We start from the raw sequence: 20,164 nt of genomic DNA on the forward strand, positions 1-20,164 counted from the left end.
TTTCAGGAACGTTATAGTTAGTTGGACATTTCACTCATACAAAACCATAGAAAATCCGGTATTATAGTTAGTTCAGCTAACTATAACTCGCGCCCCCGCAATGCACTGCTGATGACGTCACATATTACATCATTCATGACATGGTCAGTGACATCACTGATGACATCACTGAAGACATCACTGATGACATCTCAAATTACATAATTCACGTGAAAATCTGATGCACCTCCTCACACCTGAATATAACCTTTGATACACCCACTCTAAAATACAGACTACCATTTTCGAAAAAAAATGTGCCTGTGGATTCCTCACTGTCCCACCCGCCTCCCCTTTGTCTACCTGTTTCTACCAAAAAGATGCTTTTACTGTTTGGCATGAATGTTTTTAATATGTCTTAATCATGCTTATGTTTTAATAGTGAGAAATGCGTGATCTGTTGCTATTTCTTTTTGCCTTTATATATATATATATATATATATATATCAGTTATCCGATTATCCTTTGTAAATAATCACGCAGCACACCAAGGGCCCGATTCACAGAACTAACTTAAGACAAAATCCTAAACTTACTACCATTTTGGTATTCACAGAAGGCACTTACTCATTTTGGTATTCACAGAAGGCACTTACTCATTTTGGTATTCACAGAAGGCACTTACTCATTTCGGTGTTCACAGAAGTTAGGAGTCCTAACTTTAGGACTCCTAAATGCCTTCTGTGAATACCGAAAGTCCTAAAATTAGGATTTTTCTCAATTTAGTAGTCCTAAGTCTAAATTTAGGACTACTAAATTGAGAAAAATCCTAATTTTAAGACTTTCGGTATTCACAGAAGGCATTTAGGAGTCCTAAAGTTAGGAGTCCTAACTATACTACTACTAAACTGAGAAAATCCTAATTTTAAGGCTTTCGGTATTCACAGAAGGCATTTAGAAGTCCTAAAGTTAGGAGTCCTAAACTTAGGACTACTAAATTGAGAAAAATCCTAATTTTAAGACTTTCGGTATTCACAGAAGGCATTTAGGAGTCCTAAAGTTAGGACTCCTAACTTCTGTGAATACCGAAATGAGTAAGTGCCTTCTGTGAATACCAAAATGAGTAAGTGCCTTCTGTGAATACCAAAATGGTAGTAAGTTTAGGATTTTGTCTTAAGTTAGTTCTGTGAATCGGGCCCATAGGGATTCTTCAAAAATGGGTCTCCTTTATTTCGACGAGACACCTATCTACGCGTTTCGATAGCTTGACGCTACCTTGCTCACGAATATTGCTCAATATATATATCACCTACTGGCGGTCGCCAGTAGGTAGTTATACTTAGGACCTATTTTCCATAGGAAATCCGCAACATTCTATTCCCAATAAGTCTGGCGCCGGTTGATGAATCTTTGCGAAATTTTCCAAACTTTTGGCCAGCTCCGGTCCGCTCCTATCCTGACAGTTTTGTGGTGATTCGTCAAGCGGGGGCTGAGAAAAAAGGGGGGTCCCAAAACGCGTTTTCCCCATGCAATTTCACATCGGACCTGTTGATGCAGCTACAGCCCGAACTGCTGAACGGAATTACACCAAATTTGGCAAAGAGGTAGTCCTCAGTTCAGACTCGTGCCTTTTGCATAAATGGTGTAGATCCGTTCAATAGTTCCTGAGAAAATCAGAGAAAAAAAGATAGCTATATCTATGGCCTCGGAGGATCCGCGCACCCTATGCACACCCTGCGCGCACCCTCCCGATCACGCTCGGAATGCTAATTGGCTGTCAAGTGTCTGTCTACATTCGAAACCAAGAACTGTTGGCAGCCGTTTTGTGCCTCGGTAGAAGCGAGGATGATTAAGTAAGGGAAATAAGTGTGTGAAAGATGTAAAGGGGGCAGGGTAGAAATACTCTGACCCTCTAGTGTTGCGTAGGGGTCCCAGAAGGACCCCCTGGGGCCCCTTTTTTTTTTTTTAAACGGCGAAATGCGCGCAGGGTGCGCGGATCCCGCTGAAAAAAACACAAAACCCGAAGCGCGGGCTTCCGCGCTTCGTTAATAATTAGTCCCCGGGTGGGCCAAAACCCGGGGGAAAAATGTTTATAAATTAATGGGGGAGGGGGTTGTGTGGCCCCCCTCCTGGAGCCCTCGAGGGCCCTGGGGACCGCCACCCCCCAGGGCCGGCTCCTACAGTGTCCTGGGGTGCCCACCCCCAGGACACTGTTGTTTGCTATGAGAGGGCGGGAGTCTCCCACCCTCCCATAGCAAACTTCATTAGGATTTTGAAAGAGAGAGCAGGGAAACCTACTCTCTCTTTCAAAATCCAAACGATATTGCTTTTCCACACAGGGAGCTGCATGTCAGCAGCTCCCCATGTGGAAAAGCAATGCCGGCTCCCGAAGGACGCGGGCAGCCGGCTGGGACCGTGGGGGTGTTGGGGCTCCCCCCACGGTCTCCAATGTTTTTTATAAGCCCCGGGGGATGGGGTCCCCGGGGATAATAAAAATTAGCGATAGGGGCTATTTTTACAGTAAAATTAGGAGTTGCGCATCCTAGCGCGTTGGGTGCGCGGTTCCTAGTGCATTGGGTGCGCGGATCCAAGGAAAAAAAACTGACATTTTTGGGAGATAAACATCAAGCTTAAGTGTTTTGTTCTTAAGTGGATCTAAAATGAGCCATTGTGTTCATTGAGAGTTTTTGGTACTTATAAGTAAGTACCTATACAGAGTCTAAAGTTGTTGAGAAAGACTCTGTTTCCTTCATCAGTAAAGTGTACTCCATCTTTCCTATACATCTCTTGCATATGAAAGCGCAGATTGTTATTGTAAATGGACCCCATTCTATAGTCTCGGAGAAAAGCAGAAACATATTTATTCATATATTCATATGTTTCCTAGCTTTCTCAATTTGTGGACAAAATGATTGGACCAGTTCCATTTCTGCCTTTGGCATATGTTAGAATACACAAAGGCAGTTTTGGAAAAAAGTGAAATAAATTCTGCAAAGGTGTCCTTCATAAGCATTTCCAGACCTACCCCAGTCAAAGTGCCTAGGTCATTGCCACCACAGTGCACTATTATGAGGTCAGGGTGTTGGATATGCATAAAGGATTTTACCAATGGCATCAATTGGTGCCACTTTAACCCTCTCTGTCCAATCCATTTAATGTCTACATTTGGCAAACCTAGGTCTTTGTGAATGCCTTTGTTTTCTGCATACCTTTGGCTCCAGAAGATATAGCTGTGTCCCACATTCCACACTCTAAGCATCTTGAAGGGAGGTCTGGATGCACTCAGATGGTTTCTGTAAATGAAATGGCAGTTTGAAAAGTAAGATTTTCTAAAATGGTGGCTAAGATGCAGTTTTGAAAAAAGACAAGAAATCATTGGTTGTTTGACAACCTTCTACACTGAAAGGCAGGGTGCATGTTTCTGTTTTTTAAACGCATGATTCTTATTGGTTAACAAAAACTGATTGAAAGGAACATTATATATGATAAGTTTTGGTAAACAACCTAGGGATAGTGTTGCTTGTCTAGAATCACACTGTGAGTCTGTGTGCATTTGGGAACCACTGTGAGAGAAGCATTTGGGTACTTCATATCTTCGCATACGCATAACTGCTTAAAAACTTTCCTGTTCTCAAGTTTTGGTAGAATTAGAAGGCAGTCATTGCTTATGTATTCACCCAGGAACTGTCCTTGCAATACTGTAAACATTCAGTTAATATTCAAGTAGTAACGGAGTAAGGCAGGCCTTAGCACATGCATTGATTCAAATGCTTATCCACTATGCATGCAGTCCTCTAACCATCTACACAGTTCTCTTTCACACCTTTAATTCCACAGTCAGTATCCATACACTTCCAGCAAACACCCTGTCACTCCCCATGTACTCCTCTAGTGACCCATTCAGCACCATGTACTAATCCATTCACTGCGCCAAAACTCAAACACTTATAAATTCACCCAGGCACTCTCTTTACAGTACTCTAATCATTCAGTCAGTATTCAAGTACTCATGCAGCGAGCCAGGCCTTACAACATGGACTGCTTCAAACCCCTATCCAGTATACATAAAGGCCTCTAGTCACCTACACACTTGTCTTTCACTTCTTTAATTAACTAGTCAGTATCTATATACTTCAATAAATATCCTGTCACTCATCTTGCACTCATCCAATGACTGATCCAGTACCATGTACTAATCTCTTCACTGCGCCAAAACTGAAAAACTTAAAAGTTTTACCCAGGCACTGTCCTAGCAGTAGTCCAATGATTCAGTCATTTTCCAGGTACTCATGTAGTGAACCATGCATTACCACATAGATTGCTTCAAATGTCTATGCAGTATGCATACAGTCTTCTAACATACTATACACTTGTCTTTAACAGCTTAAATTCCCCAGTCAGTATCCATGTACTTCCAGCAAACATCCTGTCACTCCCCTTGCACTGTTCCAGTGACTTATTTAGCACCATGTAGTAATGCATTCACTGCGCCAAAACTGAAACACTTATAAATTCACCCAGGTACGCTTCTTGCAATAGTCTAATCATTCAGACAGTACCTAAGTACTAATGGAGTGAGGCAGGCCTTAGCACATGGATTGATTCAAACGTGTTTCCACAATGCATGGAGGCCTCTAACTACCAACACAATTGCCTTTCAGACCTTCAATTTCTCTGTCAGTATCTATAAACTCCAATACACACTCTGTCACTTTAATTGCACACCTCCACTGACTCATTTGGCAGTAAGTACTAATCTATTCACTGCACTAGAATCCAAAATCTTAAAAAGATTCACCCAGTCACTCTTTTTGTAGTACTCTAATGATTCAGACAGTACTCGGGTAGTTTTGCAGTGATCCAAGTGTTACTCTATGGACTGTTTCAAACGTCTATCCACTATGCATGAAGGTCTCTAGCCACCTACATACTTGTCTTTCACACCTTCAATATCCCAGACAGTATTCATACAGTTCCCACAAACACTCTGTCACTCTCCTTATACTTCTCCAGTGACTTATTCAGCACCATGTACTAATGTATTTACTGCACCAAAATACAAATACTTATAAATTCATCCTGGCACTCTCCTTGCAATACAGAAAACATTCAGTCCGTATCCAAGTACTATTGGACTGAGACAGGCCTTAACATATGGATGGATTCAAACACGTATCCACTATGCATGTAGGTCTCTAATCACCTACACACTTGTCTTTCACACCATCAATATCCATGTCAGTATTCATACACTTCTAGCAAACACCCTGTCACTCACCCAGTGTGTCTCCTTATAGTACTGTAATCATTCAGTCAGTTAGCATGTAGTGTTTTAGTGAGGCAGGCTTTAGGGCATGAACTGCTTCAAAATAGTATGCACTATGTATGTAGTGTTTTAACCATCGTCACACTTGTGCTTCAGGGCTATAGTTTCTTAGTCAGTTTTTATATAAAATGTGTTTTATACAGTAATAGAATAGTATACATTTGAAAGTTATTAATATACATTTATTTGTGATTCTTTTTTACAGATACTGTTTTTCAACGTTAAAATAGAGAAATAATGGTAAAAGAAGGCAAAATCAGGATAAGAAATTATGCAAAAAAATATTTTACAAGAGAGTAGTACATAATTTGCTGAAAGATGTGAAGAAATATAAAAAGAGTTCTATTTTATAAAAAGAAGAAGCATATTGAAAACATTGTTGAAAAGGCTTTTGAGGTAAAAAAGAAACTATTCATTTTAGTATTAAACAGAATTCGATCACTAGATAAACCAATCCATTTAATGAAGGCCAAAAGTAGGAGGAAAAGAGTAATTAATAGAAAAAAAAATTGTGATTTTTTTTTTTGGGGAGAATGGAAACACAGTTCCAGTTCAGAGCCTTTCTTTAATGAAGAGAGTTATTTACAGAGCAAAAAATTATTGTATGCAGTTGACACCAGTGGTAGAGGTTCTGAGGTTAGGGATGGTTGTCCAATTGAGAAAGAGAAAATGGTTGAAAGAAATGCAGAAGAAGTGATAGCTGATGAAGTTCTAGGGAGACGTCCTAAACACCCTGTGTACACTTGGGATTGCAGTAGTATTTGTAGTTTTTTACTAGCATATAGTAAAAAAAGTGTTAAACAAAAGATTAAGGTGTTGCAAGGACTAGACCCTTGCAGAGTGAGAAAAAATACTGGTTTGCAAGGTCCTTCTCTGGCTTGTCTTTCTAGGAAAGTTTGTCAAAGTGTTTTTCACCATTTCAGGATGCGGGCAGTACATCATACTCAAATGCAGAAGTTAGTGAGAAGATTGTGTTATGCAAAAAGTCCAGCATTAAAGTTAAATGAGTTGAACAGTGCTCTTTTGCGTGGGTCAGTATCAGATTTGAAGAAGATATGTGATGATATTGAGTTTTGTTACTTAGGTCCTCAGCAAGAGAGTGCAGAAACTGACACATTAGTAGAATAAAATGTTGAAGACAATGTAGAACCCGTAATTACAAAAAGTTTTGAGGATGAAATCACAAAGTTTAAGGTAATTTCAGGTGAAAGACCAAATGTTTCTTGTATTTGTTGTCGGCGAAGTCACTATAAAAATCAGACTAGGGGTGTCAATCTGTATTTAAAAAAAGTGTAATAGAAGATAATGATAAGTGGATGAAATTTGCAACTTATTTGTAGGTAGAGGATTGTTTTGATTTGGGATCTGAGCAGCGTATTTGCAAATATTGTTATAACAAATTAGATGAGAATAAAATGCCTGCTAGAGCTGTTCATAATATTCTAGAGTTGGTTGCTGTTCCTCCAGAGCTGATAGATTTAAATACGTATGAGTCTATTCTCATTCAATGTGTTCACCCATTTCAGGCTATTGTTCGTATGGAGCCTTAAACAGGTAAATTACCTCCATCAGAGTTGCAAAGAGGATTGAAAGGAAGAGTTGTGTATTTACCATTAGATTTAAGGAAAAATATTGAAACTATTGGTGTAGACCATGCAGAAAATGAGCCACTAGTCATTCTAGTTAATGGTGTTCCTACTAAGAATAAGAAAATCTGGCAAGAGTTAGTGGATGTTAGAAAAGTGCAAAAGGCATCATTGTATCTGCTAAAAAACAATGAGTACTATAGAAATGTGTTTGTAGGAGAAGAAGAAATAGATTTAGCAGAAGATACTGAAACATTAAGTGGACAAATAGAAAAAGTGGACATGTCCAGATGTGAAGAAATCTATGAACAGTACAGTGTACATCCACTTCATTCCAAAGAGGTGATGGGGAATACGATTGAGTTGTTTCAAATGAAAAAAGCAACAGGAAGGCCCATGAGTGTATGGGAAGAGAGCTTGGAAGCTCGTTGTTTCCCGCTGTTGTTTCCAACAGGAAAAGGTGGACGATATGATGAACGTCCTGTGCAGATTCCTGCATCTGAATATCGGACAACAAGATTATATGCAGAAGATCCAAGATTTCGACAATGTATCCCTTATATGTTTCATCTTCTGTTTGAAAGTGACTTGTCTGGACTTTCATATGCAGTAAATCACATTTTAAAAACTGGAATGCATCTGCAAAATGTAACTGCAAAGGATTTTATGGATAAAGTGCATCAGAGAGATGATCATTTAGAATCTCAGTTGATTAATCTGATGGCATGTCAGCGTGGGACTAATGAATATTGGTACCGCCGTCATGGAGAACTGAAATGTATGCTACGGAACTTGGGAACTCCTACATGGTTTGTTACACTAAGCTGTGCTGAGTATGCTTGGGACGATTTACTTGAATTTCTTCGAGAGGCAAATTCCAATATATAAAATATTGAATACAAGACACCTAGAGAATTGTGCTCCTTGGATCCTGTTAATGTATGCAGATATTTCAATCATAGATTTGAAGCTATGATGTCTTTCATCTGCAATAAAAAGAATCCTCCTCTTGGAGAAGTTGTGGATTTCTTTTGGAGAAAGGAGTATCAAGCAAGAGGTGCTCCTCATATACATATGTTGCTATGGATCAAGGACGCTCCCAAATTTGGAACAGATTCAGATGAAACTGTTTTGTCTTTCATTGAAGATTATGCCACATGTGCTATACCCAATAGCAGAGAAGATAAAAACTTAAAACAACAAGTCTTACGATTCTAAAGCCATAGGTGTGGAAAATACTGTCGACGAAAGTACAAGTCAAAGGATAAGTTCTATACCAAATGTCGTTTTGGATTTCCACTTCCTGTATTATCCAAAGGAAGAGTGAACAGTTTTATGTCAGATATGCGACATACCATCACAAGAAAGTCTCCGAAAAATACCTACAACTTAAGAAGAAGCGAAGAATCGAAATACATAAATGACTGCAATCCAGTTATTTTATCTGCAATAAAAAGAATCCTCCTCTTGGAGAAGTTGTGGATTTCTTTTGGAGAAAGGAGTATCAAGCAAGAGGTGCTCCTCATATACATATGTTGCTATGGATCAAGGACGCCCCCAAATTTGGAACAGATTCAGATGAAACTGTTTTGTCTTTCATTGAAGATTATGCCACATGTGCTATACCCAATAGCAGAGAAGATAAAAACTTAAAACAACAAGTCTTACGATTCTAAAGCCATAGGTGTGGAAAATACTGTCGACGAAAGTACAAGTCAAAGGATAAGTTCTATACCAAATGTCGTTTTGGATTTCCATTTCCTGTATTATCCAAAGGAAGAGTGAACAGTTTTATGTCAGCTATGCGACATACCATCACAAGAAAGTCTCCGAAAAATACCTACAACTTAAGAAGGAGCGAAGAATCGAAATACATAAATGACTGCAATCCAGTTATTTTATCCATGTGGAACGCTAACATGGATATTCAGTATGTTGCGGACAATTCCATTGCTGTTGCTCGATATGTAATGTCCTACATTAGTAAATCAGAAAAGACTGAATTGAAAGAAATGTGGGAAGAGATTTCTCAGGAGAAGACTCTAAGTAAGAAATTATACAGTTTCAGTTTGAAGATGTTATCGCATCGTGAAATTGGAGCATATGAATGTTCAGATCGGTTATCATCTGCAAGTCTATATTCCAAAAGTAGAAGAATCGTTTGGGTGAGTCTAGGTCTTGCAGGAATGCGAAATCGGGTACTGAAATCTGTTCAAGAAATTGAATATTTAGCAGAAAAAGAACCAGAAAGTACAGATATTTTGAAAACGAATATGTTGGACTCATATTACCCGAATAGAAGTCATCATCTTGAGAACATGTGTCTCTATGAAGTGCTGTAAATCGATACTTTTAAACGGAATACTACAGAGAACATCAATGATGGAAAATATGCAGCGTTTGGTTCCGAAGGATGTCTGGTGCAAAGGAAAGGAAATTTAATTAATCACAGGAAACTGAGTTGAGACACTGCTGACAAAAGGGAATTTTACTATTTAGCCCTTTTGCAAATGTTCAAACCGTGGCGTTCAGAATTGGAATTACTTGGAGATTTTCAGATCTATGAGGATTCATTTAATGCTTGTAAAGATAGCATACAATGCAGTGCTTTTGCAAATTATGTGAAAATGTTGAATGATGAAATTGATCAAGAAGCTACAATTGCAGCTGAGATTGCTAGAGACAGTTCTCAAGACAGTCAAAGTTCTGCTGCACTGAGTCAAGATCCACTTGGACAACCAATTGTTGAAAATGAAGCAGCTACTGCCATGAATGAGGTGGAAATAGCAATGTATCAAGCACAAGAAGATGTAATACAGTTAGGAAACTTGGAAGAACAACTAAATGTTGAACAGAAACAAATATATCAACAAGTGAAAGAGCACATTGACCATGGATTACTTCATGAAAAAAAAGGGTGCTCATGTACATCATTTCAACCTATCCGAATGTATGTGAGTGGTCAAGCTGGAACAGGAAAAGGTTTCTTAATTAAAGTACTTACAAGTTATCTGCAGAAAACAACTGAGTCGCATTTGTCTTGTGTTGTCACTGCTCCAACTGGGTTGGCAGCACATAACATTAAAGGAATTACTTTACATCGTTTACTAATGCTACCAGTAGAGCATGAGAACAAATTGGAATACCAGAAGCTATCTGGAGAAGCTTGTTGTGAAGTTTCAAGAGTCCTTAAGAAAATGAAACTTCTCATTATTGATGAGGTGAGCATGGTCTCAAACTTGATGCTTGCCTTTATCCATTTAAGAATGCAGCAAATTCTTAAAACAGAGAATGACGTGTTCTAGTCATAGTTTTTGGAGATCTACTGCAACTGAGTCCGGTAAAAGGACAACCGGTATTTAAAACACTTGCACATGAAGATACCAGAAAGTCTCTTGGTAGTGTTGGTAATGTGAACATTTGGACTTATTTTGAATACAAAGAACTGACAACAAATATGCGACAGGCAGATGATGCTGAATATTGAAGTATTCTTCAAGATATAAGAATTGGAATTCTTTCAAAACATGGCAAACAAGCTTTGGAGAGTCGATTACTTTGCAATGTGTTTCCAAATGAAAATGTAGTTCCTGCAAAAGTGTACATGAAAATTGCTGAAAATTAATCAGTGATCTGCTTAATGCCAACACTGCGCGAGTGTTCCATATTAAACGAAGAACTATTGAAACTGGAAAATGAAGAAATTATAAAAATGGAAGCCATCGATAAAATAGAGCATGAAGGAATCACTATTATTTTGACGGGAAAGTTGAAAACAAAACTGGATTCTTTAGAAAAAAAATATCTAAAACAGCTGGTTTAGAAAAGACACTATATGCGTGTGTAAACTGTCGGGTAATTTTAAGCCGTAATTTGGATGTAGAAAAAGGTTTAGTTAATGGCGCAATGAGTAAAGTGGCGGATTGTGTTAATTATCAGAAAAAAGAAGGAATTGAATTTTTAAAAATTAAATTTGATCAGATTGAAGAAGTTAAAGAAATTGGTTGTTGTTCAGTTAGTTTTTTGCTTGTTAAAGATTTATATGTTCGTAGGAAACAATTTCCATTTTCTCTGGCATATGCAGTGACTATTAATAAATCTCAAGGATTAAGTGTAGACAGTGCATTGGTGAACATTGGATCTACTGTATTTAAAGAGGGTATGGCATATGCTGCTTTGTCGCGAGTCAGAAAATTATCTGGTTTGTTTTTGATTGATTTTGATGAGAAAAAGGTTACTGCAGATGCAAACTGTGTAAAAGAGTATAATAGGTTAAGAAGGATGTATGCTCCAAATTTAGGTCAATATCCTGTATTTGAAAAGCGTGTGGTTGGTCGAAAAAGAAGGTTTGAGAATATCTGTTCTGAAGGTGTCGAGAAGGGAAAAGAACAAGATAATGTGATTGCAAGTAAAAAGAAATCGGACACTGTTGAAGAGATTGTTGGTTATCAGTTTGAAAATAGTTCAGTTGTCAACTGCTATGCTAATTTAGTGGTCAATGTTGTTTTTTATCTTGAAGGTTTGCAAGAGCAAATTATGCAGAATCGGCAAAAAAGATTTTGTTCTCTGTTGCATTCTGTTTATGAAAAATTTACAACAGATACAAGTAAAATACAATCTGTTTCAGATGTTCGTAATCTTATGGATGTGTGTTCTGGTTCTACACAATTTACACAAAATATCCAACAAGATGCTCAGGAATTTGTAATGTATATGCTTACCATTTTTGAAAATGAAGGTGTAGAAATAGAAAATATTTTTGGCCTTTCTTACAAATGGGAACATCATTGTGAAAATTGCATGTATACATGTACCACTAATGTAGACACTGAAAGATTTCTGTATTTAACATTACCAGACTGTAAATCAGTGTCTTTCAATAAATTAGTTAAAGGTGCAGATCTAAACATGGAGTGTAGCCAATGTAAATCAGAAATGTTACAACATTATTTTTAACTAAATATGGACAATACATAATTTTAATGATGCAACGTTGTACAGCTGATGGAAGAAAATTGGATACTTTAATAAAGCAATTTGTAGAAACACAACTATCAATATCAGGAAGGGCTTTTGTAGCAATTGCAATAATTTTCCATGATGGTCCTTCCACCACATCTGCACTGCCTATCTAAAATGTGACAAAGGCTGGACACTTTGTAATGATTCCCAGTTGGTTTTCAAATAACGTTTTCCTGGGGAATTACCAAATTCCTACCTAATATTTTTAAAGTCAAAGTTTTAGGAAGATAATTCACTCTCTGGGGAATTTAATAGGACTACCATTGGAAAATTTACATACAAAGGAGTGCAAAAATACCATTTGGCCTCAAGGAAAGGTATATGTTTGAATTATGGACTGTTTTGTGCTCTTTGACTCGGTGAATATTTTAAAGCGACAACATTTACAGTTTTTATAAGTTAAAGTTATAAAATTTTGTTAGCCATAAGCATTTCATATATGTGTGATTTGTATTTTCTGGTATTTTACTGAGAATAGCATGTTGGGTTTTTTTAAACAATCTTTTTGATTGTTTTTTTTTTGCCCGCTGTTAAGTGATGAGTACGATTGAAATCACTATTTCTAGTGAAATTCAATATATTCTAAAAACAGCAAAAAAGGCAAACAAATTACTTTGTTGAAATTATGCTGTGTTGTAAAAAATGTATTATTACATGTTATAACTATTTTTTCTTTTCTTTCACAGATCCTAATTCTAAAATAAGCAATTTACATCAATTTACATTGCAAAAAAAATCTGAAAAAAATGTATACCATTTTTAATTTCTATTACTGTGAAGGTAAGTTTAACTAAGTATTAATATGTAGAATGGGCAGATCTGCAAGAACCTACAAAGATTGAACAAGTTTTTAAAAACACTCTGTTTATACCTATGTAGTTTGAAATCTCTCTGTTATCGGATATCATGTGACCTCCAAAAAAAAAGATTTGAGTGGTTCATAATGTTTCCCATTGTACCTATTGAAGGACCGCAATCATTTCAATCATTCTTCTTTGAGCATCTTTGCAGACAAAACTCTGTGCTTTCCTTCTATCATTCGGAAGCAATTTTAAAACAGAAATATGTCACTTTTTACAACATAGTTATTGCACAAGACACTCTTTCATATTTACAAAGAGAGGAAAAGGCACTCTGTGTACTTTTTCTACTCCATGTAAATACAACCTCATCATACACACCACTTTGCGTTGAAAGGGTGTTCTATAAGTGTTGTTGTGCATGATTGCACTGAATACTCATAGAACAAGACACATCTCCAGATTTATCATAAATCATAAATCTTGATATGTGTGTGAATGCTGCACCATTCTCCAAATGGTGTACGAAAGCACAACAAGGAGAATTGTTTTCATTTCTCCTCATTTTTAAATCTTCAATGCATGCTAAAATGTTCAACATACATTGAAGGAGAAAAATGCGTTTACTGATTGTTTTTGTGCAGGAAGGTGTGTCTTTCTGCACAAAAACAAACAGCACATGACACAGATATCCTTGCACTATGGTACAAGGCAGCCTGTCTCACCACATGGCTGCAATTTAAGCAGCCGTGCAGAGAGAAGCATAGATTTGCAACATATTTATGTACATATGTTGCATCCCTGTGCTTCAGAAGTACTACAGCACACTGCAGTTAAAGAGGTTACTGTGTGATGCTGCAGCACTTCCTCATAGTTCTGCACTTATACATTCACCATACGCTATTAATGCATTAATTCAGTCAATTACATACTACACATACATTCATCTAAACTTTCACAAACCAACAAAGAAATTTAGCTCTTTTTTTAAACCAGGATAGTTAGTTCTTGGAAGAACTTTTTTTTTCTTCTTTTTTCTTTTATATATTTTTTTTAACAATTTTTAATTTTTTTTGGTTTTTCTTGAAAAAAAAAAAGGAAAAAACAGAACTGGAGGAACAAAACAATGAACTTCAGGGAAAAAACAAAACAAAAAAACTAGCAATGGTGACTCTCTTGCTTGTGGCAGATTAGATCGATTGACTGCTGCCCATAGCATAAAACAGCATTGCATTTTCTGCAGAGCACTTTCAGGTATTGGAACTGTGGACGGATGACCTAAATTTGTACAGAAGGATCCACCCTTGAAGTGCTTAGCTGTGATGGATCTGAAGGAGCAGGAACAACTCTCATTCTGCGGCATTCCTCCCGAGCAAGGTTTACCGGATGAAGGGTCCTCAGATGCTGTGGTGTTTGGGTATTGTAGGGAGCGGTGCTGGGTGAGTGTTTTAAGGTTTAGGGTAGTGCAGCAGTGTTTGTGTAGTATAGGGGGTCGTGCTGGGGGTAGTGTATATGGGGTTTAGTGTAGTGCAGTGGTGTTTGAGTAGTGTAGGGGGTCGTGCTGGGGGTAGTGTTTTAGGGTAGTGCAGTGGTGTTTGGGTAATGTAGGGGGTACTGCTGGGGGTAGGGTTTTAGGGTTTAGGGTAGTGCAGTGGTGTTTGGGTGTTGTAGGGAGAGGTGCTGGGGGAGTGTTTTAGGGTTTAGGGTAGTGCAGTGGTGTTTGTGTAGTGTAGGGGGTCGTGCTCGGGGTAGTGTATATGGGGTTTATTGTAGTGCAGTGGTGTTTGAGCAGTGTAGGGGGTCGTGCTGGGGTTAGTGTTTTAGGGTTTAGGGTAGTGCAGTGGTGTTTGGGTAGTGTAGGGGGTACTGGTGGGGGTAGGGTTTACGGTAGTGCAGTGGTGTTTCGGTAGCGTAGAGGTACTGCTGGGGGTACTGTTTTAGGGTTTAGGGTAGTGCAGTGGTGTTTGGGTAGTGTAGGGGGTCATGCTGGGGGTAGTGTTTTAGGGTTTAGGGTAGTTCAGGGTGTTTGTGTAGTGTAGGGGGTCATGCTGGGGGTAGTGTTTTAGGGTTTAGGGTAGTGCAGTGGTGTTTGTGTAGTGTAGGGGGTCGTGCTGGGGGAATATTGTTAGGGTTTAGGGTAGTGCAGTGGTGTTTCGGTAGTGTGGGGGGAAGTGCTGGGGGTAGTGTTTTAGGGTTTAGGGTACTGCAGTGGTGCTTGGGAAGTGTAGGAGGTCATGCTGGGGGTATTGTTTTAGGGTAGTGTAGTGGTGTTTGTGTAGTGTAGGGGGAAGTGTTTAGGGTATTGCAGGGTCTTTGGGTACATTAGGGGTTTGTGCTGGGGTAGTGTTTAGGGAAGTGCAGTGGTGTTGGAGTAGTGTAGGGGGTCGTGCTTGGGGTGGTGTTTTAGGGTTTAGGGCAGAGCAGTGGTGTTTGGGTAGTGTAGGCGGTCATTCTGGGGGAAGTGTTTTAGGGTTTCGGGCAGTGCAGTGGTGTTTGGGTATTGTAGGGAGAGGTGCTGGGGGCGTGTTATAGGGTTTAGGGCAGTGCAGTGGTGTTCGGGCAGTGTAGGGGGTCATCCACGGGGGTGGTGTTTTAGGGTTTAGGGCAGTGCAGTGGTGTTCGGGCAGTGTAGGTGGCCATGCAGGGGGTGGTGTTTTAGGGTTTAGGGCAGAGCACTGGTGTTCGGGCAGTGGAGGGGGTCGTGCTGGGGGAGGTGTTTTAGGGTTCAGGGCAGAGGAGTGGTGTTCGGGCAGTGTAGGGGGTCGTGTTATAGGGTTTAGGGCAGAGCAGTGGTGTTTGGGCAGTGTGGGGGTTCGTGCTGGGGGAGGTGTTTTAGGGGTTAGGGCAGAGCAGTGGTGTTCGGGCAGTGTAGGGGGTCGTGCAGCTGGGTGGTGTTTGAGGGTTTAGGGCAGTGCAGTGGTATTCGGGCAGTGTAGGGGTCGTGCTGGTGGTAGTGTTTTAGGGTTTAGGGTAGTGCAGTGGTGTTAGTGTAGTGTAGGGGGTCATGCTTGGGGTAGATTTAGGGTTTAGGGTAGTGCAGTGGTTTTTGTGTAGGTTATGGGGTCGTACTGGGGGTTGTGTTTTAGGGTTTAGAGTACTGCAGTGGTCTTTGTGTAGTGTAGGGGGTCATGCTGGGGTTAGTGTTTTAGGGTTTAGGGTAGTTCAGTGGTGTTTGGGTAGTGTAGGGGGTCATGCAGGGGTAGTGTTTTAGGGTTTAGGGTAGTGCAGTGGTGTTTGGGTAGTGTAGGGGGTCGTGCTGGTGGTAGTGTTTTAGGGTTTAGGGTAGTGCAGTGGTTTTTGGGTAGTGTAGGGGGTCGTGCTAAGGCTAGATTTGGGGTTTAGTGTAGTGCAGTGGTGTTTGGGTAGTGTAGGGGGTCGTTCTGGGGGTAGATTTAGGGTTTAGGGTAGTGCAGTGGTGTTTGGGTAGTGTAGGGAGTCATGATGCGGGGAGTGTTTTAGGGTTTAGGGTAGTGCAGTGGTGTTTGGGTATTGTGGGGGGTCGTGCTGGGGGTAGTGTTTTAGGGTTTTCGGGTAGTGCAGTGGTGTTTGGATAGTGTAGGAGGTCGTGCTGGGGTAGTGGTTTAGGGTTTAGGGTAGTGCAGTGGTGTTTGGGTAGTGTAGGGGCACTGCTGGGGGTAGTGTTTTAGGGTAGTGCAGTGGTGTTTGGGTAGTGTAGGGGGCACTGCTGGGGGTAGTGTTTTAGGGTTTAGGGTAGTGCAGTGGTGTTTGGATAGTGTGAGGGGTACTGCTGGGGGTAGTGTTTTAGGGTAGTGCAGTGGTGTTTGGGTAGTGTAGGGGGTCGTGCTGGGGGTAGTGTTTTAGGGTTTAGGGTAGTGCAGTGGTGTTTGGATAGTGTAGGGGGTCGTGCTGGGGTAGTGGTTTAGGGTTTAGGGCAGTGCAGTGGTGTTTGGGTAGTGTAGGGGTACTGCTGGGGGTAGTGTTTTAGGGTAGTGCAGTGGTGTTTGGGTAGTGTAGGGGGTCGTGCTGGGGGTAGTGTTTTAGGGTTTAGGGTAGTGCAGTGGTGTTTGGGTAGGGGCTCGTGCTGGGTGTAGTGTTTTAGGGTTCAGGGTAGTGCAGTGGTCTTTGGCCAGTGTAGGAGGTGGTGCTAGGGGTAGTGTTTTAAGGTTTATGGTAGTGCAGTGGTGTTTGGGTCATGTAGGGGGTCGTGCTGGGGTAGTGTTTTAGGGTTTAGGGTAGTACAGTTGTCTTTGGGTAGTGTCGGGGGTCGTACTGGGGGTAGTGTTTAGGGTAGTGCAGTGGTGTTTGGGTAGTGTAGGGGGTACTGCTGGGGGAAGGGTTTCAGGGTTTAGAGTAGTGCAGTGGTGTTTCGGTAGTGTAGGGGGTACTGCTGGGGGTACTGTTTTAGGGTTTAGGGTAGTGCAGTGGTGTTTGGGTAGTGTAGGGGGTCGTGCTGGGGGTAGATTTAGGGTTTAGGGTAGTGCAGTGGTGTTTGGGTATTGTAGGGAGCGGTGCTGGGAGAGTGTTTTAAGGTTTAGGGTAGTGCAGCAGTGTTTGTGTAGTATAGGGGGTCGTGCTGGGGGTAGTGTATATGGGGTTTAGTGTAGTGCAGTGGTGTTTGAGTAGTGTAGGGGGTCGTGCTGGGGGTAGTGTTTTAGGGTAGTGCAATGGTGTTTGGGTAATGTAGGGGGTACTGCTGGGGGTAGGGGTTTAGGGTAGTGCAGTGGTGTTTGGGTGTTGTAGGGAGAGGTGCTGGGGGAGTGTTTTAGGGTTTAGGGTAGTGCAGTGGTGTTTGTGTAGTGTAGGGGGTCGTGCTGGGGTTAGTGTTTTAGGGTTTAGGGTAGTGCAGTGGTGTTTGGGTAGTGTAGGGGGTACTGGTGGGGGTAGGGTTTTAGGGTTTACGGTAGTGCAGTGGTGTTTCGGTAGCGTAGAAGTACTGCTGGGGGTACTGTTTTAGGGTTTAGGGTAGTGCAGTGGTGTTTGGGTAGTGTAGGGGGTCATGCTGGGGGTAGTGTTTTAGGGTTTAGGGTAGTTCAGTGGTGTTTGTGTAGTGTAGGGGGTCATGCTGGGGGTAGTGTTTTAGGGTTTAGAGTAGTGCAGTGGTGTTTGTGTAGTGTAGGGGGTCGTGCTGGGGGAATATTGTTAGGGTTTAGGGTAGTGCAGTGGTGTTTCGGTAGTGTAGGGGGTCGTGCTGGGGTTAGTGTTTTAGGGTTTACGGTACTGCAGTGGTGCTTGGGAAGTGTAGGAGGTCATGCTGGGGGTATTGTTTTAGTGTAGTGTAGTTGTGTTTGTGTAGTGTAGGGGGAAGTGTTTAGGGTATTGCAGGGTCTTTGGGTACATTAGGGTTTTGTGCTGGGGTAGTGTTTAGGGAAGTGCAGTGGTGTTGGAGTAGTGTAGGGGCTCGTGCTTGGGGTGGTGTTTTAGGGTTTAGGGCAGAGCAGTGGTGTTTGGGTAGTGTAGGCGGTCATGCTGGGGGAAGTGTTTTAGGGTTTCGGGCAGTGCAGTGGTGTTTGGGTATTGTAGGGAGAGGTGCTGGGGGCGTGTTATAGGGTTTAGGGCAGTGCAGTGGTGTTCGGGCAGTGTAGGGGGTCATCCACGGGGGTGGTGTTTTAGGGTTTAGGGCAGTGCAGTGGTATTCGGGCAGTGTAGGGGGTCGTGCTGGGGGTGGTGTTATAGGGTTTAGGGCAGAGCAGTGGTGTTTGGCCAGTGTGGGGGTTCGTGCTGGGGGAGGTGTTTTAGGGGTTAGGGCAGAGCAGTGGTGTTCGGGCAGTGTAGGGGGTCGTGCAGCTGGGTGGTGTTTGAGGGTTTAGGGCAGTGCAGTGGTATTCGGGCAGTGTAGGGGTCGTGCTGGTGGTAGTGTTTTAGGGTTTAGGGTAGTGCAGTGGTGTTAGTGTAGTGTAGGGGGTCATGCTTGGGGTAGATTTAGGGTTTAGGGTAGTGCAGTGGTTTTTGTGTAGGTTATGGGGTCGTACTGGGGGTTGTGTTTTAGGGTTTAGAGTACTGCAGTGGTCTTTGTGTAGTGTAGGGGGTCATGCTGGGGTTAGTGTTTTAGGGTTTAGGGTATTTCAATGGTGTTTGGGTAGTGTAGGGGGTCATGCAGGGGTAGTGTTTTAGGGTTTAGGGTAGTGCAGTGGTGTTTGGGTAGTGTAGGGGGTCGTGCTGGTGGTAGTGTTTTAGGGTTTAGGGTAGTGCAGTGGTTTTTGGGTAGTGTAGGGGGTCGTGCTAAGGCTAGATTTGGGGTTTAGTGTAGTGCAGTGGTGTTTGGGTAGTGTAGGGGGTCGTGCTGGGGGTAGATTTAGGGTTTAGGGTAGTGCAGTGGTGTTTGGGTAGTGTAGGGAGTCATGCTGCGGGGAGTGTTTTAGGGTTTAGGGTAGTACAGTGGTGTTTGGGTATTGTAGGGGGTCGTGCTGGGGGTAGTGTTTTAGGGTTTTCGGGTAGTGCCGTGGTGTTTGGACAGTGTAGGAGGTCGTGCTGGGGTAGTGGTTTAGGGTTTAGGGTAGTGCAGTGGTTTTTGGATAGTGTGAGGGGTACTGCTGTGGTAGTGTTTTAGGGTAGTGCAGTGGTGTTTGGGTAGTGTAGGGGGTCGTGCTGGGGGTAGTGTTTTAGGGTTTAGGGTAGTGCAGCGGTGTTTGTGTAGTGTAGGGGATTGTTTTAGGGTTTAGGGTAGTGCAGTGGTCTTTGGGTAGTGTAGGGGGTCGTGTGGGATGTAGTGCTTTAGGGTTTACGGTAGTGCAGTGGTCTTTGGGTAGTGTAGGGGGTCGTGCTGGGGGTAGTGTTTTAAGGTTTATGGTAGTGCAGTGGTGTTTGGGTAGTGTAGGGGGTTGTGCTGGGGGGAAGTGTTTTAGGGTTTAGGGTAGTGCAGTGGTGTTAGGGTAGTGTAGGGGGTCGTGCGGGGGGAGGGTTTTAGGGTTTAGGGTAGTGCAGTGGCCTTTGGGTAGTGTAGGGGGTCATGCTGGGGGTAGTGTTATAGAGTTTAGGGCAGTGCAGTGGTGTTCGGGCAGTGTAGGGGGTCATCCACGGGGGTGGTGTTTTAGGGTTTAGGGCAGTACAGTGGTGTTCGGGCAGTGTAGGTAGTCATGCTAGGGGTGGTGTTTTAGGGTTTAGGGCAGAGCACTGGTGTTCGGGCAGTGGAGGGGGTCGTGCTGGGGGTGGGGTTTTAGGGTTCAGGGCAGAGCAGTGGTGTTCAGGCAGTGTAGGGGCTCGTGCTGGGGGTGGTGTTATAGGGTTTAGGGCAGAGCAGCGGTGTTTGGGCAGTGTGGGGGTTCGTGCTGGGGGAGGTGTTTTAGGGGTTAGGGCAGTGCAGTGGTGTTCGGGCAGTGTAGGGGGTCGTGCAGCTGGGTGGTGTTTTAGGGTTTAGGGCAGTGCAGTGGTATTCGGGCAGTGTAGGGGTCGTGCTGGTGGTAGTGTTTTAGGGATTAGGGTAGTGCAGTGGTGTTAGTGTAGTTTAGGGGGTCATGCTTGGGGTAGGTTTAGGGTTTAGGGTAGTGCAGTGG

Source organism: Triturus cristatus, chromosome 8, assembly GCF_964204655.1.
Source record: "Triturus cristatus chromosome 8, aTriCri1.1, whole genome shotgun sequence".
NCBI lineage: Eukaryota > Metazoa > Chordata > Amphibia > Caudata > Salamandridae > Triturus > Triturus cristatus.